At 52.5% G+C, this 26,330-nt stretch overlaps 7 pseudogenes; all 7 read right to left on the bottom strand.

Annotated features, from left to right (window-relative positions):
* Positions 1 to 889: 889 nt before the first annotated feature.
* LOC141269836 (5S ribosomal RNA) lies at positions 890 to 1,009 on the bottom strand (annotated as a pseudogene).
* Positions 1,010 to 1,614: 605 nt separating this feature from the next.
* On the bottom strand, positions 1,615 to 1,723 carry LOC141269875 (5S ribosomal RNA; annotated as a pseudogene).
* Positions 1,724 to 2,657: 934 nt separating this feature from the next.
* LOC141270183 (5S ribosomal RNA) lies at positions 2,658 to 2,777 on the bottom strand (annotated as a pseudogene).
* Positions 2,778 to 3,382: 605 nt separating this feature from the next.
* LOC141269340 (5S ribosomal RNA) lies at positions 3,383 to 3,491 on the bottom strand (annotated as a pseudogene).
* Positions 3,492 to 4,426: 935 nt separating this feature from the next.
* LOC141269328 (5S ribosomal RNA) lies at positions 4,427 to 4,546 on the bottom strand (annotated as a pseudogene).
* A 19,641-nt stretch (positions 4,547 to 24,187) lies between these two features.
* Positions 24,188 to 24,306, bottom strand: LOC141268786 (5S ribosomal RNA; annotated as a pseudogene).
* A 921-nt stretch (positions 24,307 to 25,227) lies between these two features.
* Positions 25,228 to 25,347, bottom strand: LOC141269275 (5S ribosomal RNA; annotated as a pseudogene).
* Positions 25,348 to 26,330: the final 983 nt, after the last annotated feature.

Raw genomic sequence — 26,330 nt, 5'->3', positions numbered from 1 at the left:
ACTTGCTGCTTTTCTACTTTGAAGTCTGGCTGCCGGCTGCCCTTTCCAGTGCTTAGCAAGACCAGGTCCTTTTGTGCTTTCCCTTCTCTTCAATTTTTTTTCTGGCTTCCTTAAAAGGTCTTGTAGACACAACGCTCCACTCAGAGCCGCTGAGCTCACTGATCGGCTGCAGCGCTGTCGACGGAACGTCAGCTTCACGGCCAATGCCACAGGCCGGGAGCAGAGGCGAGACTCACCGGTAGACCCGGGTAGGGTGAGTAGAGCACGGTTAGTTGCTTTCTAATAGGCTGCAGCCGGGGATTAACTTTTAATGAAAGGGAACAATCCCTTTGACTGTCTGCAGCGCGCCACACCTAGAAAGCGCAATCTCACACACAAGCCGGCATGCACAACACCCCCTATCTGCCCCTACAACCTCTCCGTCACCATGCATCAGACTCTCCTGCCTGTTTTATGATTTCAGGGCCCTACCAGGAATCAACCCCCCCTCCCCAATTCCTTCCTTTCCTTCCTTGCACTGAGGTTAGCTCTTTGTCAGCCGTCTGGATTGGTAACACAAGCTTCTTTGCAGAGAAACATGTTACTTCTGCAGGCCCTCGCTAGGCGACCGGCATCCAAAACCTTCCCTGGGCACCTGCTGAATGCCTGGCCCCTTCACGGCCCCGAGTGCTTTAAACGCCATCATTTCCACCCGGCGAGCTGCGGAGTCAATAAGCACTCCTAGCCGTGACAAGGAGCTCGGTGTCAAGCCTGCGTGGTGGCGTACTTAGCTGCCAACTGGCTCAGAGGCCTTGGGGCTTCCATCATCTAAGTTGCTTAAGGTCAGTGTCCGGCAAGGCGCCGTTCCATGCTAGCCGAGCTGGGCAGTAGGGCAAAACGTCATCAAAATGGTCTACAGCACCCGGTGTTCCCAGAAGGTCTCCCATCCAAGTACTGTCCGAACCCAGCCCTGCTTTGCTTCCAAGATCAGACGAGATCGTGCGTATCCAAGGTGATAAGACCAGTAGACGCTGCTTGATCTATCGCCCGGCCAGCCTTTCTCAGGATCGCTTGGTGGCGAGCAATCTGGCCGTGACGGGGCGGGCTCCGAAGGGTCCATGCAAAGGCTGTGCCATCCCTACAGGTGTGGTTTGTTTAGCAGTGATTCACCCGCCGCATCAGGTGTCTTCAAAAATGTCTCGGCGCAGGGTCTCCTGCAGGCTAAACCCTTCATCGCGGTAATGTGACAGAAAGAGCAAGCTGGACCCGTAACTTGGGGGCGGAGCGAGACGTCCAGGGGTGAATGAAGGAAGAGGGTGAGATGGTTGCCAGTGACTTTGAGCTGCTCTTCAGGGGGGAGGGTCGTGTTGCCTGCAAAGGTCTTCTGCTTGGGGTTACCTGTGGTTGCCTCCAGCCACGCGGGAGACGCTGGTCCTAGTATTAAAAGTAAAGAAGCAACAATGCTGGAGGCCCACGGTGATCAGAAGGATGCTGGTATTTTGCAGAGATGAAATAGCGCAAGAGAGAAAGCAAATGAAAAAAGAAAAGAGAATGAATGTGTGCACTTGTGAAAGGGAATGGAAAAAAGCCATAGAAGAGAGTGCCCCCTGCTGGTGGAAAGAAGGAAAAAGCAAAAGCCTACAGCACCTGGTATTCCCAGGCGGTCTCCTATCCAAGTACTAACCAGGACCAACCCTGCTTAGCTTCCGAGATCAGGCGTGTTCAGTATGGTGTGGCCGTAGACAGAGACAAGCCTCTCACTTGCTGCTTTTCTACTTTGACGTCTGGCTGCCGGCTGCCCTTTCCAGTGCTCAGCAAGACCAGGTCCTTTTGTGCTTTCCCTTCTCTTCAATTTTTTTGCTGGCTTCCTTAAAAGGTCTTGTAGACACAACGCCCCACTCAGAGCCACTGAGCTCACTGATCGGCTGCAGCGCTGTCGACGGAACGTCAGCTTCACGGCCAATGCCACAGGCCGGGAGCAGAGGCGAGACTCACCGGTAGACCCGGGTAGGGTGAGTAGAGCGCGGTTAGTTGCTTTCTAATAGCCTGCAGCCGGGGATTAACTTTTAATGAAAGGGAACACTCCCTTTGACTGTCTGCAGCGCGCCACACCTAGGAAGCGCACTCTCACACACAAGCCAGCATGCACACGTGCTCGCACGTGACAACACCCCCTATCTGCCTCTACAACCTCTCCGTCACCATGCGTCAGACTCTCCTGCCTGTTTTATGATTTCAGGGCCCTAGCAGGAATCACCCCCCCACTCCCAAATTCCTTCCGCACCTTCCTTGCACTGAGGATAGCTCTTTGTCAGCCGTCTGGCTTGGTTACACAAGCTTCTTTGCAGAGAAACATGTTACTTCTGCTGGCCCTCGCTAGGCGGCCGGCATCCAAAACCTTCCCTGGGCACCTGCTGAAAGCCTGGCCCCTTCACGGCCCCGGGTGCTTTTAACGCCATCATTTCCACACGGCGAGCTGTGGAGACAATAAACACTCCTAGCCGTGACAAGGAGCTCGGTGTCAGACCAACGTGAAGGGCGGCGGGGTAGCGTACTTAGCTGCCAACTGTCTCAGAGGCCTTTGGACTTCCATCATCTAAGTTACTTAAGGTCGGTGTCCGGCAAGGCGCCGTTCCATGCTAGCCGAGCTGGTCAGTAGGGCAAAACGTCATCAAAATGGTCTACAGCACCCGGTGTTCCCAGAAGGTCTCCAATTCAAGTACTGTCCAAGCCCAGCCCTGCTTTGCTTCCAAGATCAGACGAGATCGTGCGTATCCAAGGTGATAAGACCAGTAGACGCTGCTTGATCTATCGCCCGGCCAGCCTTTCTCAGGATCGCTTGGTGGCGAGCAATCTGGCCGTGACGGGGCGGGCTCCGAAGGGTCCATGCAAAGGCTGTGCCGTCCCTACAGGTGTGGTTTGTTTAGCAGTGATTCACCCGCCGCATCAGGTGTCTTCAAAAATGTCTCGGCGCAGGGTCTCCTGCAGGCTAAACCCTTCATCGCGGTAATGTGACAGAAAGAGCAAGCTGGACCCGTAACTTGGGGGCGGAGCGAGACGTCCAGGGGTGAATGAAGGAAGAGGGTGAGATGGTTGCCAGTGACTTTGAGCTGCTCTTCAGGGGGGAGGGTCGTGTTGCCTGCAAAGGTCTTCTGCTTGGGGTTACCTGTGGTTGCCTCCAGCCACGCGGGAGACGCTGGTCCTTGTATTAAACGTAAAGAAGCAACAATGCTGGAGGCCCACGGTGATCAGAAGGATGCTGGTATTTTGCAGAGATGAAATAGCGCAAGAGAGAAAGCAAATGAAAAAAGAAAAGAGAATGAATGTGTGCACTTGTGAAAGGGAATGGAAAAAAGCCATAGAAGAGAGTGCCCCCTGCTGGTGGAAAGAAGGAAAAAGCAAAAGCCTACAGCACCTGGTATTCCCAGGCGGTCTCCTATCCAAGTACTAACCAGGCCCAACCCTGCTTAGCTTCCGAGATCAGGCGTGTTCAGTATGGTGTGGCCGTAGACAGAGACAAGCCTCTCACTTGCTGCTTTTCTACTTTGAAGTCTGGCTGCCGGCTGCCCTTTCCAGTGCTCAGCAAGACCAGGTCCTTTTGTGCTTTCCCTTCTCTTCAATTGTTTTGCTGGCTTCCTTAAAAGGTCTTGTAGACAGAAGGCCCCACTCAGAGCCGCTGAGCTCACTGATCGGCTGCAGCGCTCTCGACGGAACGTCAGCTTCGCGGCCAATGCCACAGGCCGGGAGCAGAGGCGAGACTCACCGGTAGACCCGGGTAGGGTGAGTAGAGCGCAGTTAGTTGCTTTCTAATAGCCTGCAGCCGGGGATTAACTTTTAATGAAAGGGAACAATCCCTTTGACTGTCTGCAGCACGCCACACCTAGGAAGCGCACTCTCACACACAAGCCAGCATGCACACGTGCTCGCACGTGACAACACCCCCTATCTGCCCCTACAACCTCTCTGTCACCATGCGTCAGACTCTCCTGCCTGTTTTATGATTTCATGGCCCTAGCAGTAATCACCCACCCCCCCTCCCAAATTCCTTCCGCACCTTCCTTGCACTGAGGATAGCTCTTTGTCAGCCGTCTGTCTTGGTTACACAAGCTTCTTTGCAGAGATACATGTTACTTCTGCTGGCCCTCGCTAGGCAGCCGGCATACAAAACCTTCCCTGGGCACCTGCTGAAAGCCTGGCCCCTTCACGGCCCCGGGTGCTTTTAATGCCATTATTTCCACACGGCGAGCTGCGGAGTCAATAAGCACTCCTTGCCGTGACAAGGAGCTCGGTGTCAGGCCTGCGTGAAGGCGGCGGGGTAGCGTACTTAGCTGCCAACTGGCTCAGAGGCCTTGGGGCTTCCATCATCTAAGTTACTTAAGGTCGGTGTCCGGCAAGGCGCCGTTCCATGCTAGCCGAGCTGGGCAGTAGGGCAAAACGTTATCAAAATGGTCTACGGCACCCGGTGTTCCCAGGAGGTCTCCCATCCAAGTACTGTCTGAGCCCAGCCCTGCTTTGCTTCCGAGATCAGACGAGAATGGGCGTATCCAAGGTGGTATTGCCAGTAGACGCTGCTTGATCCATCGCCCGGCCAGCCTTTCTCAGGATCGCTTGGTGGCGAGTGTAACATACCTGGCGGCGTCCCTGCATAGTGGTCCATCTCCCACTGTGCAAGAGCGCGCACTTGATCTCCTGTCCAGAATGTCTCTCTGGCTTCCCTCCATGCTGTCTGTTTGTGTCTGTTTCTGCTGCTTAATGGCGGCGCCCAATCACTTCCTGCTTTTTGTACCTGCTGTGGGTCACACCCCTTGTGCGTCCTCAGCCTATTGCTGTCTGTCACCTGGTATATAGCTCAGCTGCTCCCATCTATCCCTGCCTGAGCATAGTGTTTCATTCAGTGTGTGCTTGCACTCTGAAGGTGCCAGGTCCCGTTCTTTGTCTCCTCCCTTGCGGTATCAGTTCCCGTGTCTGAACTGAGTCCTGTCTATGTCTCCTGCCTTGTGGTATCAGTTTCCGTGTCTGAACTGAGTCCTGTCTTTGTCTCCTGCCTTGCGGTATCAGTTCCCGTGTCTGAACTGAGTCCTGTCTATGTCTCCTGCCTTGCGGTATCAGTTCCCGTGTCTGAACTGAGTCCTGTCTGTGTACTCTTGCCTGCTGCCTCTCCTGGAGGCTGTATTTCCAGTCCTGTCTGAACACGCTCCTAGCCTGTTCCTCCCGCCTTCTAGGGGCCGATTACCTAGACCCGCTCCTGTATCTTGTCTGTCCTGTCTGAACACCCTTCTTGCCTGTTCGTCCCGCCTCTCTGGGGGCCGTATTCCCAGACCCGCTCCTGTATCCCGCTGCAGTGTCGGTCTCCTCCGTACACTCAGCTCCAGTCTGAACTCTCTCCTATCCTTTACCTGTTTTGCCTCTATGTCCGTTCCCTTCCTTTTTCTGCAGAGTCTGAACTCGTACCTAACTCCTGCTTGTTGTCTCTGTACTCCCGTTTGTGAGTTTGTGGTCCACTCGCTACTTCACTGCAAGTACCCTGTGGGTATCTAGCTCTGCCTTTCTCTTCCTGTCTGTTCTGTGTGAACAGAGCCCTGTCCCCCCTGCTCTGCTTTGTTTGCCGCTCTGCGGTTTCCGCTCTGCTCCTGCCTTGTTTACCGCTCTGCGGTTTCCGCTCTGCTCCTTCCTTGTTTACCGCTCTGCGGTTTCCGCTCTGCTCCTGCCTTGTTTACCGCTCTGCGGTTTCCGCTCTGCTCCTGCCTTGTTTACCGCTCTGCGGTTTCCGCTCTGCTCCTGCTTAGCTTGCCTCTCTTGCGGTTTCTGCCCTGCTCTTGCCTTGCTTGCCGCTCCTGCGGTTTCTGCTCTGCTCCTGCCTTGTTTGCCGCTCTGCGGTTTCTGCTCTGCTCCTGCCTTGTTTGCCGCTCTGCGGTTTCCGCTCTGCTCCTGCCTACTTAGCCGCTCTGCGGTTTCCGCTCTGCTCCTGCCTTGTTTACCGCTCTGCGGTTTCCGCTCTGCTCCTGCCTTGTTTACCGCTCTGCGGTTTCCGCTCTGCTCCTGCCTTGTTTACCGCTCTGCGGTTTCCGCTCTGCTCCTGCTTAGCTTGCCGCTCTTGCGGTTTCCACTCTGCTCTTGCCTTGCTTGCCACTAGTGTTGAGCCACCCCCGTAGTGTTCGAGTTCGGTTCGGTTCGTCGAACACCCGTGTGTTCGCCGAACTGTTCGTCGAACTGTTCGTCGAACACCTTCGAACACCGTTAAAACCAATGGCAGGCAAACAAAAACACATAGAAACACATAGAAAACACCTTCAAAGGTGTCCAAAAGCTGACAAACTGCTCAGAAGACACAACTAACACATGGAAAAGTGACAAGTACATATAGTCATGCGAAAAGAAAAGAGGTGGAGGAGTAAAAGGAGGGGGAGACACAGATATAGGCATGTCATGCCCTTCTAAAATCCAAAAAGTGAGAAGCCGAGACGGCCAGTCCGCTCCTGCCCGTGCCACCTCCGTGTCGCCGGGTTTGTGCCAGAGCCGCGGTGAACCCCGACGGCCATCCCCCCTCTCCCAATACTGGTGCCTGTCCGCTGGTGGGTCGAGAGAGCCCCCCTGTGGTGGAGGCAGCTCTAAGCTTTTTAATTTAAATTGTCCCTCTAATTTGAATGAATACACTTTAAATCCATTTACAAGGATCTATTGGAGGGCAAGTCTCATGCCAGCAGCCGCGTAATTCCAGCTCCAGTAGCGTCCACTAAAGCTGCTGCAGTTACAAAGCTTTTATAAGGATCGAGCTCGGCTGTCCACCGCAAGGCATCCTAGTGCCAGTCCCAGCCCCTATGCCTTGGGGTGCCTCCTGATGCTCTTCACTGAGTATCCCGTGGTCCCGAAGCATTTCCTTTGAAAAAATTAAGTGTCCAAACTACAGGTGGTGTAGCTTGCTTAACAGCCGGGATAATCCGCTGACTAGCAGACACTGCTACTAGGCACAAAGTATTTCCTGGGCTAGATGCAGTTAAAAATTTGTAAGTAGATACTCTCGTTGGATGCTGAGAAAGCATTCCATAGAGTCTCCTGGCACGCCATATATGATTCTCTTAAAAAGCTTGGGGTAGGGGTCTAGGGGACCCTTTTATAGCCAAAATCATGGCCCTGTATCACAATACGTCACCTAGGCTGAAGATAAATGGAACTGTAGCACCGAGGGCTCGGTTGCTACAGACGTATTGCACCTCACCCAGAGGTGTGATATCTCACTCTCAGATAAGGATGGAGTGTGGATCAGGACCCGACACCTGCATGCATTACACCACATTGCCGTGGGGCAGGGCGACTAATATGCCCCTGAGATGGGCACGACAGTCCCTGTCCCTGGCTGGAGTGGGGGGAGGGAACACTGAGGAAGGGGAACCCTGCAGTGCAGGAGCAGGGAGGAAGCAGTTCCTGGGTGCATTGAGAAGGGAGTATAAAAGGTGGGCACCATCTTAGTTCAGTGCAGAGAAGTCTGAGCAGAAGTGGCAAGGAGCAGGGGCTCTGCATGAGCTCTGCTCCGGAGGCGGGCCTAGTAACAGAGGCCCAGGCCTGCAAGAGGGAGAAGGAAGGAAGAGGAGCGGAGAATGCTCCAGGAACGAGGAATGAAGGGATCCCAGGGGTGCGGACGGGCGAGTCGCCACCGCACGCCCGAATCCACCTGCGTGGAGGGGTCAGGCCAAAGGGGGAGACCGGTCCCCGAACTAGTGGAGGCAGGAAACGACCCTCAGCTAGAAACTGGAGGCTCTGACATTTTATGTGGCGCAGCCCCTTGCTCCACCCGCTAGGAAGGCACCACATAGGGTCAGGGAAACTGGCGCCAAGTTTACCAAGAGGAGGCCCGAGGCAGCCGGACAGAAGTGTTGGTAAGAAAGGCCAGACAAAGGACACACAAAGGGGGTCCTGTGAAGCGCTCCAAAGTTATCTGGGAGTTGTCTGAGCCCCTCACCTGGTGAGCACAGTACGACTTGGGCAGCCGTTACCTGCAGACGTGGTCTGGATAATAAGAACTGTGAGTAAAGGCCCTGAACTGCATCACTGAGTCCGTGTCGTTACTGCTGCTGCCCTGCACTATCACCCCCATCCTCCGCATACACTGCCCTGAGGCTATACTCCTCCCGTGGGGAGTTATGCTACGCTCTGCTGCACCCACAACACCAGCCTTAGCGGTCTGCCCTGTAGCGGCGGTTCACTCTGACCACAATCCACGGGTGGCGTAGTCGGACATTTAAACATCAAAACCACATAAATAGTTCCGCCACTGGTTTGACCGCCCTGAGACACGGAACCGGATCGCCGCCACGAAGACTACAACCACCAGCATCCACCAAAAAGGGTCCGGCTCCGGGTGTCCCAAGGCCCAGGGGGTGCGTCAGAACATTTTCATCACCTTTCACAATCACCAATGGGACAAGGCAGGGATGTCCTCTGTCCCCTCTCTTATACATCCTAGTGACGGAGCACCTGCTCTCATCAATTCGCCATAACCCCAATATTAGGTGGATTGAGGTGGGAGGCACCGAGTACAAGTGCTCTCTATTTGCTGATGATGTCCTAGTATATATCACTCAATCACATATATCCATCCCTGCTGTTATGGCTGAAATAGATCACTTTGTTACATGGTAAAATTTTAAAATCAATGCAGCGAAGTCTGAGGCCCTCGATGTCTCCCTCCCTAAATCCATATAGGATTCCATCCAGTCCAACTTTCCCTTTGCCTGGCCCTCACAGGGTATCAAATACTTAGGAATTCCTATTCATAGAGAACTCTCCCATCTATGTTATCTTAATTTTGGGCCCTTTATTGAACAATTCCATACAGAACACGGTTGGCAAGTTAGAACTGTAAGATTCACTACGTGAACCACTGGTGTTTTGTGGAAAAGCACATGTACACCGCGTTCCAAATTATTATGCAAAAAGTGTTTAGGAGTGATAAGGGAAGAATTTGTTTGTTTGTCAGTTAAACTCATTGATGGTGATGTGTGTCAGGGCTCTTTATATCACTGTAAGCAATTGCAGACACCTGTGCTAATTAGTTTGGCAGGTGTGTCCAATGAAAGGCAAGACTACTTAAGAAGGCTCTCTCACATTATTAAGCAGCCTACATTTTCTGCCAAAATGGGAAAGAAAAAGGATGTGTCGGCTGCTGAGAAGCAACAAATTGTGGAGTGTTTAGGTCAAGGCATGACTACAATCAACATTGTGCGATGATCAGGATGAAGTGTCTTGGCAATCAAGAAGTATGTAGCTGATTCACAGTACACACGTGTGCGTGCTGATAAGGGCAAATTGAGGACTCTTTCCTACAGGCAATTACGTCAGGTTGAAAGAGCAGCGGCAAAAAAGCCTTGTCATAGCAGCAGACAAGTTTTTGAAGCTGCTTGTGCCTCCAACGTCCCCCGAACAACAAGATGCAGGGTCCTTCAGAGGTTTGCAGCTGTGCATACGCCATCCTGTCGACCTCCTCTATCCACTTCACACAAGCAGAAACGGCTCCAGTGGGCCAAACATTACATGAAGACTGATTTCAAAACTGTTTTGTTCACGGATGAGTGCCGTGCAGCGCTCGATGGTCCAGATGAATGGAGTGGAGGATGGCTGGTTGATGGACACCCCACGCAAAACGGCTACAGCGCCAACAAGGAGGAGGTGGAGTAATGTTTTGGGCTGGAATCATGGGGAGAGAGATTGTCGGCCCCTTTAGGATCCCTGAAGGCGCTAAAGATGAACTCCATAATGTATGTGGATTTTCTCAAACAGCACTTCCTGCCATGGTTCAAGAAGAAGAACCGTGTATTTCACAGCAAGATCATTTTTCTGCATGATAATGCACCATCTCATGCTGCACATAAAACATCTGCATCTCTGGCTGAAATGGGCATAAAAGGGGACAAACTTATGGTGTGACCCCCATGCTCCCCTGACCTCTACCCCATTCAGAACCTTTGGAGCATCATTAAAAGGAGTGTCTATGATGGCGGGAGGCAGTTCACATCTAAGCAACAGCTCTGGGAGGGTATTCTGTCCTCATGCAAAACAATTGAAGCAGAAACCATCCAAAACCTGACAAATTCAATGGACGAGAGAGTTCAGAAGCTCCTTTCGAACAAGGGGTCCTATGTGAAAATGTAACATCACCTAGAATAAAGTTTTGAGTTGAAAACTGTTTGATTTCAGTTTCTAACAACCTGCTAATGCTTATAATTTCAAAAATGACCATTTTTTTGGTCTTTATTAAAATGAAAAGGTTGATCGAAAAGTTTGGGGGATCTAAGAGTGTGGCAACCCAGTAGTCATGATTACTTCGAATTCTGACAATATGAGGGTCATGCTGCAGGTAGTGCAGCAAGAAGGCACTTATGTGTCTTGCGCATCTCGGAGCCCCAAAATTATTTTCCGGGCTAGATGCAGCTAAAAATTATTTTTAATTTTAAATCTGGTGAAGCTTATTATAGATGGCCTAATAGGATCAGTGCTGCACACTGCTACAAAGCCCAAATTATTTTCCAGTCAAGATACAGATAAACATGATTAGTAATTTGAAAGCTTAAAACGGTTGGTAGGGTGATTTTAACCAATCATCAAGCTTTTACTCTCCCCAGGATGACACAGGGGTAGAAAAGTCGTTTCGGATCCATGATTTGTTCATCTTTATGAACGTGAGTCTGTCTACATTATCAGTGGAGAGCCGCGTGCGCTTATCTGTCAGCACACCACCAGCAGCGCTGAACACACGTTCAGACAGAACGCTGGCTGCGGGGCATGACAAGATCTCCAAGGCGTAAGTGGCTAGCTCCGGCCATTTATCCAGATTGGAAGCCCAAAAAGAGCAAGGGTCCAGTGACACAGTCGTGGCTTCAATGTTTACTTGGAGATACTCCTGTACCATCGTCTCTAGGCGTTGACTATGTGTCAGACTTCTTGTCTCCTGTGGCCTTGCAAAGGATGGGCTAAAAAAGTGGTGAAATGATTCCGCAAAATTGATGTTACCAGCAGATACTGTGGTTCTGTTACGGTTTGAGTGCTGAACACTTGACGGTCCCACGGTTGGCAAGTTGGAACTGTGAGATTCACTACGTGCACCACTGGTATTTTGTGGAAAAGCACATGTAAGATTCTGCAACAGTCTCTGCTGATACTCCTGCATGCGTGCATCCCTTTCTATGGCAGGAATAATTTCTGCAAATTTACTTTTGTACCGGGGATCTAACAGTGTGGCAACCCAGTAGTCAGGATTATTTCTAATTCTCACAATTCGAGGGTCATGTTGCAGGTAGTGCAGCAAGAAGGCACTCATGTGTGTTGCGCATACAGGAGCACCAAGTCCCTGTTGTGTTGGTGGCGAGGTAACAATCATGCTTCCTTCCTCTGTCCTCTCCCCCCAACCTCGCACAACAGAAATGTGATCAAGGTCTCCCTCATCTGATGAGTCTTCCATCAGTTCGTCCTCCACTTCTTCCTGGGCTCCTGCACCTTCCTCACTAGTTTGGCTGTGTAGCGCTGGCGTCCCTGCCCTCTGCTAGGCAGGGACGCTGCTCCCCTCACCGCTCTGCTCCGTGCCCGGCGTCCTCTCCCCGCTCTGCTGTCAGCGCGCGCTCCTTCCCGGCGTCCTCCTCCCGCTCTGCTCTCAGCGCGCGCTCCTTCCCGGCCCCTGTGCTTAGGGCGCGCGCGCGCGCGCTCCCCTCCTCTTAAAGGGGCCGCGCGCGCCGTCCTAAGGAGTCCCCGGCCAATGGCCGGAGGACTTCATCATATATAAGGCACCTCCTCCAAAATGGAGGTGCCGGAGCAATGTTGTTTGCACCTGTGTCTCACCTGTGCTTCAGCCCTCAGGTCCCGTTGCCAGTTACCTGCCAGTTACCTGCCAGTTTCCTGCCAGTTTCCTGCTAGTTACATGCCTGATTCCTGCCTGAATACTTGTTACCTGCCTGCCTGCCTGAGGTCCGACGGTCTGCCTTACAACTCCGGTCAGTCTGTCTAAGGACCAACTTGTCCGCTCACCTGGGAGCGCACATCAGCTACCTGCCTGCTTGCCTGAGGTCCGACGGTCCGCCTTACAACTCCGGTCAGTCTGTCTATGGACCAGCTTGCCCGCTCACCTGGGAGCGCTTCTCCGCTACCTGCCTGCTTGCCAGCCCGGAGGCTCCGTTGTCACGTGCTGTGACCACCAGCTATCTCAGAGACTCTTGCCCGCTCACCTGGGAGCGCATCTCCGTTACCTGCCTGCTTGCCAGCCCGGAGGTCCCGTTGTCACGTGCGGTGACCACCAGCTATTCCAGAGACTCTTGCCCGCTCACCTGGGAGCGCTTCTCCGTTACCTACCTGCCTGCCAGCCCGGAGGTTCCGCCGTCACGTGCCGTGACCACCTGCTATTCCAGAGACTCTCGCTTGCTCACCTGGGAGCACACATCTACCATCTGCCTGCTAGCCTACCCGGAGGCTCCGCCATCACAGGTCGTACCTACCCCTTACCCAGAGACTGCCCTGATCACTTGCCGTAACTCCCTGTCCGTTCACCCAGAGACTGCCACCCGCTCCCTTACAAGGGCCGCCCCCTTGTATAGTAGCTCAGAGGTTCCGCCTCCCGGACCCGTTACAGTTTGCTCGGGCCATGGAACCCGGTGGCACCCAAGCTCCCTCGCTCTCGGACCTCTGTCTTGAACTGTCCCGTCAGAGGTCCCAACAGGAGGCCATCCTGGGTCACCTGCGGAATGTTAATACTCGCCTGAACACTCTGTCTGATCCACCAAACACCTCCGCCAGTGCCATATCTTGCAATCCGGCAGCTCCGCTGCCCACTAATACTATGGTATCCTACCCCGGACCCCGGCTCTCTGCACCTCCTCGCTTCGGAGGCGACCCCGTCCAGGCTCGGGGCTTCATAAATCAGTGCACCCTGCACTTTGAACTTTTGTCCCGTCAGTTTAATTCCGACCGGGCCAAAATTGCCTTTATCATGTCCCATCTCACCGGGGAGGCCCTGGCCTGGCTAAATCCTCTATGGGAGAGAGGAGACCCCCTGGTGTCCAACTTGCCTGCTTTTCTCTCGGCTTTCCGGAAAGTCTTCGACGAACCCGGTCGGAAGACCTCATCCGCATCCTCTCTGCTACGCCTCCGTCAGGAGGGTCTCACCGTGGGCCAATATGCCATACGGTTCCGCACCCTTGCCTCGGAGCTGGCCTGGGATAACGACGCTCTGGTATCCGTCTTCTGGGAGGGTCTGTCCGGTCGTATTAAAGATGAACTTGCTGGTCGGGACATTCCTACCTCTCTCGATGATCTAATAACCCTTGCCACCCGGATTGACCTACGGTTCCAGGAGCGTGCCAAAGAGGTCACCCGTGAGAGAAGGATTCCACGTTTAGCTCCTACTTTCCAGAGACCCGTCATTCCCTCCATCTCTCCCCAGGTACACTCTCCTGAGCCTATGCAGGTCGACCAGACCAAGATGGTCAAAACCCGTCAGGACTCACGCCATGCCGAGGGGAGCTGCTTCTACTGTGGCAGTAAGGAGCACCGGATCCGTGCCTGCCCGGAGAGGTCGGGAAACGCTTGTGTCTAGGTTCGCTCAGAGAGGTCCACCTAGACAAGAATAAATCCTCTCCATCCCTGCTGTTGTCAGTTTCGATCATCTACGGGGAGAACCGTTATTTCGAACTAGCCCAACTTGACTCTGGAGCAGCCGGGAACCTTATTTCACAGTCCCTGGTTGAAAAATACCGCATCCCCACCAAACCTCTGGCTGTACCCTTGTCTGTCGCTGCCGTGGATGGGGGCCTCTTACCTCGCCCCATTCAACTCATCACCGAATCCATTACCCTGCAGGTGGGAATGCTGCATTCTGAAAGTATCTCCTTTCATGTTCTGCCTGGACTCTCTCACGCCCTCTTGCTAGGTCTGCCCTGGCTCCAGAGACATGCACCCGTGCTAGACTGGCAAACCGGAGAGGTCCTTCGCTGGGGACAAGACTGTCATAAAACCTGCCTGGTTCCCTTCCATCCCGTCCGCCCCTCTCCTACCCCAGCTAATCTACCTGGACTTCCGATTCCTTATTGGTCTTATGCAGATGTCTTTAATAAAAAGGAGGCAGAGACATTACCACCACATAGACCATACGACTGTCCCATCGATCTGCTACCCGGTACTACTCCTCCCCGTGGGCGTATCTATCCTTTATCCGCTGCTGAAACCCGGTCAATGTCCGAATATATTGAGGAGAATCTGGCCAGAGGATTCATCCGGAAATCTACCTCCCCGGCGGGAGCAGGCTTCTTTTTCGTCAAAAAGAAGGACGGCTCTCTCCGTCCCTGTATAGACTATAGAGGCCTAAACCTGATCACGGTGAAGAATAAGTACCCCCTTCCGCTCATTCCAGAATTATTTGATCGCCTGAGGGGGGCTAGGATCTTCACCAAACTGGACCTTCGTGGGGCGTACAACCTGGTTCGTATTCGTCAGGGGGATGAATGGAAGACGGCATTCAACACCCGGGACGGCCACTATGAATACCTGGTAATGCCCTTTGGTCTCTGTAACGCTCCTGCCGTCTTTCAAGAGTTGGTCAATGACATCTTCCGGGACCTTCTCTACTCCTGCGTAGTGGTGTACCTGGACGACATCTTGGTCTTCTCTCCGGATCTCCAGACTCACCGGAGGGACGTTCGTCAGGTCCTGCTCAGGCTAAGGCAGAACCATCTCTACGCTTAATTTGAGAAGTGCCTCTTTGAGCAGACCTCGCTTCCGTTTCTGGGCTACATTATCTCTCAGACCGGCCTACAAATGGATCCTGAGAAACTGTCTGCCATCGAGAAATGGCCCCGACCGGAGGGGTTGAAGGCCATTCAGCGATTCCTGGGCTTCGCCAACTACTACCGCCTCTTCATACCACACTTCTCTTCCCGGACGGCCCCAATTTCTGCGCTCACCCGTAAAGGTACTAATCCCAAAGAGTGGCCACCCGAAGCAGAGGAGGCCTTTCTTTCCCTTAAACAGGCCTTCTCTTCCGCCCCGGTGCTGCATCGCCCAGATGGCAACAAACAGTTCTTCCTGGAAGTTGACGCCTCCTCCTCTGGAGCCGGAGCGGTACTTACTCAAAAATCATCTTCCGGGAGGACGGTAACTTGTGGCTTCTTCTCTAAACTCTTCTCCTCCTCTGAGCGCAACTATTCCATAGGAGACCGAGAGTTATTGGCCATCAAACTGGCATTGGAGGAGTGGCGTTACCTGCTCGAGGGGGCTCTTCACCCAGTAATAATTTACACTGACCACAAGAACTTGGCTTACCTCCAGCATGCCCAGAGACTTAACCCGCGCCAAGCCCGGTGGTCCTTGTTTTTTGCTCGTTTTGATTTTGTCCTTCATTTTCGCCCGGCTGACAAAAACGTCAAGGCGGACGCCTTGTCTCGGTCCTTTCTGGTGTCTGATCTCGAGGAGGATCCGAAACATATCATCGATCCCGCCAGAGTAATGCAGGTGGCTCCCGTGAGTCTAAATCGTCTTCCTCCTGGTAAGACGTTCGTACCAGTACCTGATCGGGAGAAGATCCTACACTGGGGTCATTCGTCTAAACTAGCTGGCCACGCCGGTCAGAAAAAGACCCTCCAGCTTATTACCCGGCACTACTGGTGGCCTAACCTGCACAAGGATGTAATAGACTTTGTTTCTGCCTGTGTGTCCTGCGCCCGCAACAAAGTTCCGAGACACCTGCCGGCCGTCTCCTACCTCTGCCAGTACCTGCTGCCCCCTGGCAGCATATAGCGATGGACTTCATTACTGATCTACCCGTCTCTGCCGGTTGTACGGTCATTTGGGTGGTCGCTGACCGCTTCTCCAAGATGGCTCACTTCATTCCACTGCCAGGTCTTCCGTCTGCACCCGAGCTGGCTAAAGACTTTATCCGCCACATCTTCCGTCTTCATGGCCTGCCCCGTCACATCGTGTCGGATCGTGGGGTACAGTTCACTTCCCGTTTCTGGAGAGCCACTTGTAAATTGCTGGACGTCACCCTGGACTTCTCCTCCGCTTACCACCCACAGTCTAATGGTCAAGTGGAGCGGATCAATCAGAACCTGACCAGTTACCTTCGGCACTTCGTTAATGCCCACCATTCTGACTGGGTGGATCTCCTGCCATGGGCCGAATTCTCGTACAACAATCACGAGAGCGAGTCTTCCTCCAAATCCCCGTTTTTTGTAGTCTACGGTCAGCATCCTCGGATCCCGTTTCCCGTCTCCACCTCGGCGGACAATCCGGCTGCGGAATCTCTTGTTAACAAATTTTCCTCCATATGGGAGAGTACCCGGTCCGCACTCCTTCTGTCATCCGAGCGTATGAAAAGACACGCTGACAAAAAACGTCTGGACCCTCCTCAATTCCGCCCTGGGGATAAAGTCTGGCTCTCGTCCAAATATGTCCGGCTCAAGATCCCTTCCTATAAGTTAGGGCCTCGGTTCATCGGCCCACTGGAGGTCATCAGTCAGATCAACCCGGTGGCCTATAAATTGAAACTCCCGGCCAACTTACGGATCCCTAACTCCTTCCATGTGTCTCTCCTCAAACCTGTGGTGCTTAACTCTTTTTCCAAGTCTACAGGTACGCCTCCTGCTCCGGTTTCTGCTGAGGACGAGTTTGAGGTAGAGAACATACTTGCCACCAAAAGGGTAAGAGGAAAGACCTTTTTTCTGGTAGATTGGAAGGGGTTTGGCCCTGAGGAGAGAACGTGGGAGCCCCGGGAGAACATCCATGCCCCTCTCATCCTAGCTAAATTTCTATCTGGCCTAAAAAAGGGGGGGCCTAAAGGGGGGGGTACTGTAGCGCTGGCGTCCCTGCCCTCTGCTAGGCAGGGACCCTGCTCCCCTCACCGCTCTGCTCCGTGCCCGGCGTCCTCTCCCCGCTCTGCTGTCAGCGCGCGCTCCTTCCCGGCGTCCTCCTCCCGCTCTGCTCTCAGCGCGCGCTCCTTCCCGGCCCCTGTACTTAGGGCGCGCGCGCGCGCGCTCCCCTCCTCTTAAAGGGGCCGCGCGCGCCGTCCTAAGGAGTCCCCGGCCAATGGCCGGAGGACTTCATCATATATAAGGCACCTCCTCCAAAATGGAGGTGCCCGAGCAATGTTGTTTGCACCTGTGTCTCACCTGTGCTTCAGCCCTCAGGTCCCGTTGCCAGTTACCTGCCAGTTACCTGCCAGTTTCCTGCCAGTTTCCTGCTAGTTACCTGCCTGATTCCTGCCTGAATACTTGTTACCTGCCTGCCTGCCTGAGGTCCGACGGTCTGCCTTACAACTCCGGTCAGTCTGTCTAAGGACCAACTTGTCCGCTCACCTGGGAGCGCACATCAGCTACCTGCCTGCTTGCCTGAGGTCCGACGGTCCGCCTTACAACTCCGGTCAGTCTGTCTATGGACCAGCTTGCCCGCTCACCTGGGAGCGCTTCTCCGCTACCTGCCTGCTTGCCAGCCCGGAGGCTCCGTTGTCACGTGCTGTGACCACCAGCTATCTCAGAGACTCTTGCCCGCTCACCTGGGAGCGCATCTCCGTTACCTGCCTGCTTGCCAGCCCGGAGGTCCCGTTGTCACGTGCGGTGACCACCAGCTATTCCAGAGACTCTTGCCCGCTCACCTGGGAGCGCTTCTCCGTTACCTACCTGCCTGCCAGCCCGGAGGTTCCGCCGTCACGTGCCGTGACCACCTGCTATTCCAGAGACTCACGCTTGCTCACCTGGGAGCACACATCTACCATCTGCCTGCTAGCCTACCCGGAGGCTCCGCCATCACAGGTCGTACCTACCCCTTACCCAGAGACTGCCCTGATCACTTGCCGTAACTCCCTGTCCGTTCACCCAGAGACTGACACCCGCAAACTTACAACGGCCGCCCCCTTGTATAGTAGCTCAGAGGTTCCGCCTCCCGGACCCGTTACAGGCTGCTACCATGCACCCTGGTAAAACCATCTCCCCCACCCTCACATGCCTGCCGCCTTGGTGCTGCCGACCGTCTGGACCTTGCAGATGTTAGCCCTTCCGCATACAACTCCTCCTCCTCTACTTCCTCCACCTCCTCTTGTGCCTCCACCTGACTCCGAATTCTGTTTAACATGTGCTCCAGCATGTAAATCACCGGAATAGTCATGCTGATAATGGCATTGTCAGCACTAAACATCTTCGTCGCCATTTCAAAACTGTGCAGAAGGGTGCATAGGTCCCTGATCTGAGACCACTCCTCCAGCGTGATTTGCCCCACCTCTGAATCTCGTTGGCCCAGGCTATACGTCAGAACGTATTGCACCAGGGCTTGTCGGTGCTGCCACAGTCGCTGCAACATGTGCAGAGTTGAATTCCACTGGGTAGGCACATCGCATTTTAGCCGGTGAAGTGGCAGGCCCAACGACTTCTGTAGATATGTAAGTCGCTGAGCTGCGGGATGCGAACAGCGGAAGTGAGCACACAGCGACCGTGCCCTCTGCAGAAGGCCATCTAGTCTGGGATAGTGGGCTAAAAATTGCTGGAAAACCAGGTTCAACACGTGAGCCATACAAGGCACGTGTGTGACATTGCCCCGGCGAAGGGCCGCACCCAGGTTTGCAGCATTGTCGCACACGGCCTTCCCTGGTTTCAGGTCCAGTGGAGACAACCATTCATGAAATTGGTTCTCCAGAGCTGACCACAACTCCTCAGCTGTGTGACTCACATTTCCCAGACATTTCAATGTAAAAACCGCCTGATGACGTTGAGCCCTACTGCCAGCATAGTAAGGAGGTGTGCAGGATCCCTTCTGCGCAGTTAGAAAGCTTGTGGCATGACCAGACAGGCTTTGGGTGCAGGTGGAAGACCGAGAGGAGGTTGAGAAGGCAGAAGCAGTGGAGGAACTTTGACATAAAGAGGATTGACGCACAACTCGTGGGGATGGCAAGACTTGGACAGCAGCCCCTTGTCCTGCTGTCACCATAGTTACCCAGTTCCCAGTCAGCGACATGTAACGCCCCTGTCCATGCCTACTCGTCCAAGTGTCTGTGGTGAAATGCACCCTGTCACACACAGAGTTTCTCAAAGAAGCGGTGATGTTGTGTGCGACATGCTGGTGGAGCGCAGGCACACCTTTCTTTGAGAAGTAGTGCCGACTGGGCATCTGGTACTGGGGCACTGCGACGGACATAAGGTCTCGAAAATCCTCTGTGTCCACCAGGCGGAAAGGCAGCATTTCTGTAGCCAAGAGCTTGCAGATGGTGAAATTCAACCTCTTAGCTTTCTCATGGCTAGGAGGAAATGGTCTTTTACTTGTCCACATCTGAGGGACCGAGGGCTGGCTATTGTGCTTAGACGGGGTTGATAAGGGTGTCCCCGGCAAACTGCCGGTCTGTGAGGAAGATGCAGGCGGACATGTTAGGTTGCCTTGATCCAAAGGTGGTGCTATCGATGTCGGACAGCGCTCAAGACCAGCTGGTGTTACCACCTCCAAAGAAAATGATGACCTGCCAATCACGCTGGCTGTTGCGGGTAAAGAGGTGGCAGGTCTGCGCCCCAAAACAGGTGTGACTGCTGTCCCCCCAGTCACAGAGGATGAAGAGGCCGCGGATGCACAAGATATGGCAGACGGTGGTTGGCCCGGCCGGCTAGGCCGCATTGTAGCACACTGAGCTTCCCACTGCAACTTATGCTTCATGTCCATGTGCCGGTTCATGCATGAAGTACTCAAACTATGTATTTTTTGGCCTCTACTTAGCTTTTGCTGACAAATGTTACAGATAACACGAGTTGGGTCATCTTTATCGATCTGAAAAAATGCCCAGGCTATGCAAGGCTTAGCACCCATGCGACCTGAAGAGCCACCACGACTTGTGGTGAGAGGCAGAGTTCTGTTTGAGGATGCAGTTGTTGACGTGCTTCCAGTACTACGTCTCTGTCCAGGAAGGCGCAACCTGACCTCGTCGTTACTAGCATCTTCCTCCACCTCCTCTGCTGACCTCATCTCTTGGCTGACTGTGGGTTGACAGTAAGTGGGATCTCCGACCTCATCATCATCACCCTGTGCGTTATCACACCCGTCGTCCTCAGAGCCAACCTGTTCCTGCCCTGACAAAAAACTAAAGTTGTCGCTCCAATCAGGTATTTGAGTCTTATCATCGTCTTCCTCATTGTCTCCACCAACAGGAGTTACAGTTTGGGAATGAGGGTCTACATTATGGTCAGAACCTTCTGCGTCTGGTCCTGGATCCGACTCATAAAGATTCTGGGCATCAGTGCAGTTCATTTCCTCGTCTGGATTCACAGAAGCGCTGGAGTCGACCTCTGATTCCCAGGCTATAGTATGAGTAAACAGCTCTGCAGACTCAACCATCTGTTCTACCTCATACTCAGACGGGCAGCTGGAGATTTGGGAGCTGTGAGGAAGCAAGTGCGATTTGGGTGACACCTTTGAGGACTGGAGTATTTGTGATGTTGAAGTTGATGTGGAGGAGAGCCCACTTAAAGGAGCACTTGATATCCGTTGAAGCACCTGCTGTTTTTGTGCCTCATCTGGAATTTGTAGCGATTGGCGTGGCCGTAAGAAAGGGATCTTATCACATTGTCCGCTAAAATAAGTAGACAATTTAGTTTGGCTGGAAGATGGTCTTTCTTCTGCACCTACCCCACGGACACAACCTTTTTTCCCCTTCCCAACACGCCTATTCCCCTTTCCACCAGCAGCAGGCCTTTTTCCACTCATTTTGGTGGTTAACTAATTCACAACTCTGGAGTTGTTTGCACAAAAAACAATGGATGGTAACCGAGCAGAGCTGAGTGGCCAAACTGTGGTATTAGGCCAAAACTATTGGCTGGGTTAGATGCAGAAAAAAATTATTTTTAATTTGCAACCTGATGGAGGTCAGTATAGATGGACTAATAGACCAAGTCCCACACACCGCTAGAAGCCCAAATATTTTTTCAGAGCTAGATGCAGAAATTTTTTTTATTCAATTTGCAACCTGATGGAGGTCAGTATAGATGGACTAATAGACCAAGTCCCACACACTGCTAGAAGCCCAAATATTTTTTCAGAGCTAGATGCAGAAAAAAATTATATTCAATTTGCAACCTGCTGGAGGTCAGTATAGAAGGACTAATAGAACAAGTCCCACACACTGCTAGAAGCCCAAATATTTTTTCAGAGCTAAATGAAGAAAAAAATTATTTTTAATTTGCAACCTGATGGAGGTCAGTATAGATGAACTAATAGACCAAGTCCCACACACTGCTAGAAGCCCAAATATTTTTTCAGAGCTAGATGCAGAAAAAAATTATTTTTAATTTGCAACCTGATGGAGGTCAGTATAGATGGACTAATAGACCAAGTCCCACACACCGCTAGAAGCCCAAATATTTTTTCAGAGCTAGATGCAGAAATTTTTTTTATTCAATTTGCAACCTGATGGAGGTCAGTATAGATGGACTAATAGACCAAGTCCCACACACTGCTAGAAGCCCAAATATTTTTTCAGAGCTAGATGCAGAAAAAAATTATTTTTAATTTGCAACCTGATGGAGGTCAGTATAGATGGACTAATAGAACAAGTTCCACATGCTGCTAGAAGCCCAAATATTTTTTCAGAGATAAATGAAGAAAAAAATTATTTTTAATTTGCAACCTGATGGAGGTCAGTATAGATGGACTAATAGACCAAGTCCCACACACCGCTAGAAGCCCAAATATTTTTTCAGAGCTAGATGCAGAAAAAAATTATTTTTAATTTGCAACCTGATGGAGGTCAGTATAGATGGACTAATAGACCAAGTCCCACACACCGCTAGAAGCCCAAATATTTTTTCAGAGCTAGATGCAGAAAAAAATTATATTCAATTTGCAACCTGCTGGAGGTCAATATAGAAGGACTAATAGAACAAGTCCCACACACTGCTAGAAGCCCAAATATTTTTTCAGAGCTAAATGAAGAAAAAAATTATTTTTAATTTGCAACCTGATGGAGGTCAGTATAGATGGACTAATAGACCAAGTCCCACACACTGCTAGAAGCCCAAATATTTTTTCAGAGCTAGATGCAGAAAAAAATTATATTCAGTTTGCAACCTGATGGAGGTCAGTATAGATGGACTAATAGAATGATGCTATGCCCAAAAGATTTTACTTCACTAGGTGCAGTAAAAAAATTGGTATTCTATACACAGGTGGTATATCTTGCAACACAGATAGGCTACTCCACTGACTAACACACTCTGCAATAGGCCAAAAAGGATTAGCTTTGCTAGATTCAGCCAAATGCTGTGAAAAAAACTTGCACAGCACTGGCACAGACCTGCCTGGCAAAAACTGATAGGAACTGATGTAACCTAGTCCTGAAAAGGACTCCAATTACAATTAGTCTTTACCACAACAATCTATCTATTTAAGAGCACAGACCTGCTTGATAAAAGTCGTAGGAAATGCTGTAACCTAGTCCTTAAAAGGACTGCAATCACAACTATTCCCTACTCCCAAGCTATCTGTATATTTGTGCGAAAATTGGCTTGAAATTAACAAGGTATAGCGCACACAGCAACAGCGGTGCCGTCTAACACGCAGCTGCAGCAGTGAGAAAATGGTGGCGACGGGGAAAATGGCTTGGTCTTATAGGGCAAGGACATGTGACATACACTGCCAATCACACATGCCCTTGCTTGTGTGAAAAAAAGCACTTCGCTCCGTGTGTGCGCTGCTGATAGGCTGACAGATTGCACCTCCCCACTGCAAATGCGGGAAAGAGAAAAAAAAATGGAGATCTTCATTGTTCCTGCAGAGATCCATCCCCTGCCCCTCCCCCCGCCCCGCTGTACACTCAAACTGCGTATTAACATTAATTTTCATCATTACTGAGAAAAAATCCAGTTATGATTTTGGTGCACGAACAGTTATCGAACATAACCTCGAACAGCCGAATTTTTCTCAAATTGTTCGTGTTCGCCGACCGGCTCGAACACCGCCCAAAACAGCTCGAATTTGAGATTGGCGAACAGTTCGAGTAGAACAACGCTCATCTCTACTTGCCACTCCTGCGGTTTCTGCTCTGCATCTGCTCGCTGCTCCGGCAGTCCTGTCCTGCTCTGCTTCTGCTCGCTGCTCCGGCAGTCCCGTCCTGCTCTGCATCTGCTCGCTGCTCCGGCAGTCCTGTCCTGCTCTGCTTGCACTCGCTGCTCCGGCATTCCCGTCCTGCTCTGCTCTTGCCCACCACTTCGGGCATTCCCTCTCTGCTGTGTTTGGCTACCGCATCTGCGGTTCTGTTTCTGTGACCCAGTCTGTACTGGGTCTTGTCCTCTCTGTGCTCCAGCCCATCCTTTCGGCCAGTACCTCCCCGCCTGCATACTCGCCTGTATCCACCCGTCTGCATACCTGCCGTGTTCGCTTATATCCACCAGTCTGTGCCAGCCTAACCTGCCTGTTCCAGGAATCCCTGTGTGGGTCAACCCCCGTGTCCGGAGTTTGACCTGGAGTAGCACCAGGTCCATCTGCCCGGTTTCTCCTTGGTGCACTGGCGTCGTATGCCGTCGTGCCACCTTGGTCGGATCGGCCAGATACTTAGTCACGCCCCTCCAGGCACTCTCCGGTTCATGGTCCAGTGGAACCACTACTCCCGCAAACGCCAGTCAGTCCGGGCGTGTGAATAAAAGCGAGCAATCTGGCCGTGACGGGGCGGGCTCCGAAGGGTCCATGCAAAGGCTGTGCCATCCCTACAGGTGTGTTTTTTTAGCAGTGATTCACCCGCCGCATCAGGTGTCTTCAAAAATGTCTTGGCGCTGTGTCTCCTACAGGCTAAACCCTTCATCGCGGTAATGCGACAGAAAAAGCAAGCTGGACCCGTAACTTGGGGGCGGAGCGAGACGTCCAGGGGTGAATGAAGGAAGAGGGTGAGATGGTTGCCAGTGACTTTGAGCTGCTCTTCAGGGGGGAGGGTCGTGTTGCCTGCAAAGGTCTTCTGCTTGGGGTTACCGGTGGTTGCCTCCAGCCACGCGGGAGACGCTGGTCCTGGTGAAAAGGAGCCTAGTATTAAAAGTAAAGAAGCAACAATGCTGGAGGCCCACGGTGATTAGAAGGATGCTGGTATTTTGCAGAGATGAAATAGCGCAAGAGAGAAAGCAAATGAAAAAAAGAAAAGAGAATGAATGTGTGCACTTGTGAAAGGGAATGGAAAAAAGGCATAGAAGAGAGTGCCCCCTGCTGGTGGAAGGAAAGAAAAAGCAAAAGCCTACAGCACCTTGTATTTCCAGGTGGTCTCCCATCCAAGTACTAAGCAGGCCCAACCCTGCTTAGCTTCTGATATCAGACAAGATCGGGCATGTTCAGGGTGGTGTGGCCGTAGGCAGAGACAAGCCTCTCACTTGCTGCTTTTCTACTTTGAAGTCTGGCTGCCGGCTGCCCTTTCCAGTGCTCAGCAAGACCAGGTCCTTTTGTGCTTTCCATTCTCTTCAATTTTTTTGCTGGCTTCCTTAAAAGGTCTTGTAGACACAACGCCCCACTCAGAGCCGCTGAGCTCACTGATCGGCTGCAGCGCTGTCGACGGAACGTCGGCTTCACGGCCAATGCCACAGGCCGGGAGCAGAGGCGAGACTCACCGGTAGACCCGGGTAGGGTGAGTAGAGCGCGGTTAGTTGCTTTCTAATAGCCTGCAGCCGGGGATTAACTTTTAATGAAAGGGAACAATCCTTTTGACTGTCTGCAGCGCGCCACACCTAGGAAGCGCACTCTCACACACAAGCCAGCATGCACACGTGCTCGCACGTGACAACACCCCCTATCTGCCCCTACAACCTTTCCGTCACCATGCGTCAGACTCTCCTGCCTGTTTTATGATTTCAGAGCCCTAGCAGGAATCACCCCCCCCCTCCCCAATTTCTTCTGCACCTTCCTTGCACTGAGGTTAGCTCTTTGTCAGCCGTCTGGCTTGGTTACACAAGCTTCTTTGCAGAGAAACATGTTACTTGTGCTGGCCCTCGCTAGACGGCCGGCATCCAAAACCTTATCGGGCACCTGCTGAAAGCCTGGCCCCTTCACGGCCCTGGGTGCTTTTAATGCCATCATTTCCATACAGCGAGCTGGGGAGTCAATAAGCACTCCTAACCGTGGCAAGGAGCTCGGTGTCAGGCCTGCGTGGTAGCGTACTTAGCTGCCAACTGGCTCAGAGGCCTTGGGGCTTCCATCGTCTAAGATACTTAAGGTTGGTGTCCGGCAAGGAGCATTTCCATGCTAGCTGAGCTGGGCAGTAGGGCAAAACGTCATCAAAATTGTCTACAGCACCCGGTGTTCCCAGGAAGTCTCCCATCCAAGTACTGTCCGAGCCCAGCCCTGCTTTGCTTCCAAGATCAGACGAGATCGAGCATATCCAAGGTGGTCTGGCCAGTAGACACTGCTCGATCTATCGCCCGGCCAGCCTTTCTCAGGATCGCTTGGTGGCGAGCAATCTGGCCGTGACGGGGCGGGCTCCGAAGGGTCCATGCAAAGGCTGTGCCGTCCCTACAGGTGTGGTTTGTTTAGCAGTGATTCACCCGCCGCATCAGGTGTCTTCAAAAATGTCTCGGCGCAGGGTCTCCTGCAGGCTAAACCCTTCATCGCGGTAATGTGACAGAAAGAGCAAGCTGGATCCGTAACCTGGGGGCGGAGCGAGACGTCCAGGGGTGAATGAAGGAAGAGGGTGAGATGGTTGCCAGTGACTTTGAGCTGCTCTTCAGGGGGGAGGGTCGTGTTGCCTGCAAAGGTCTTCTGCTTGGGGTTACCGGTGGTTGCCTCCAGCCACGCGGGAGACGCCAGTCCTGGTCAAAAGGAGCCTAGTATTAAAAGTAAAGAAGCAACAATGCTGGAGGCCCACGGTGATCGGAAGGATGTTGGTATTTTGCAGAGATGAAATAGCGCAAGAGAGAAAGCAAATGAAAAAAGGAAAAGAGAATGTATGTATGCACTTGTGAAAGGGAATGGAAAAAAGGCACAGAGGAGAGTGCCGCCTGCTGGTGGAAGGAAAGAAAAGGCAAAAGCCTACTGCACCTGGTATTCCTAGGCAGTCTCCCATCCAAGTACTAACCAGGCCTGACCCTGGTTAGCTTCCAAGATGAGATGAGACCAGGCTTGTTCAGGGTGGTGTGGCCTTAGGGACAGGCAAGCCTCTCACTTGCTGCTTTTTTACTTTGAAGTCTGGCTGCCGGCTGCCCTTTCCAGGGCTCTGCAAGACCAGGTCCTTTTGTGCTTTCCCTTCTCTTCAATTTTTTTGCTGGCTTCCTTAAAAGGTCTTGTAGACACAACGCCCCACTCAGAGCTGCTGAGTTCACTGATTGGCTGCAGCGCTGTCGACGGAACGTCAGCTTCACGGCCAATGCCACAGGCCGGGAGCAGAGGCG

The sequence above is a fragment of the Phyllobates terribilis genome, unplaced genomic scaffold (assembly GCF_046119375.1).
Source record: "Phyllobates terribilis strain yellow unplaced genomic scaffold, ASM4611937v1 Scaffold_4__5_contigs__length_816908805, whole genome shotgun sequence".
NCBI lineage: Eukaryota > Metazoa > Chordata > Amphibia > Anura > Dendrobatidae > Phyllobates > Phyllobates terribilis.
Note: the sequence above shows the minus strand (reverse complement) of the source record. Positions and strands in the feature narration are given on the sequence as shown.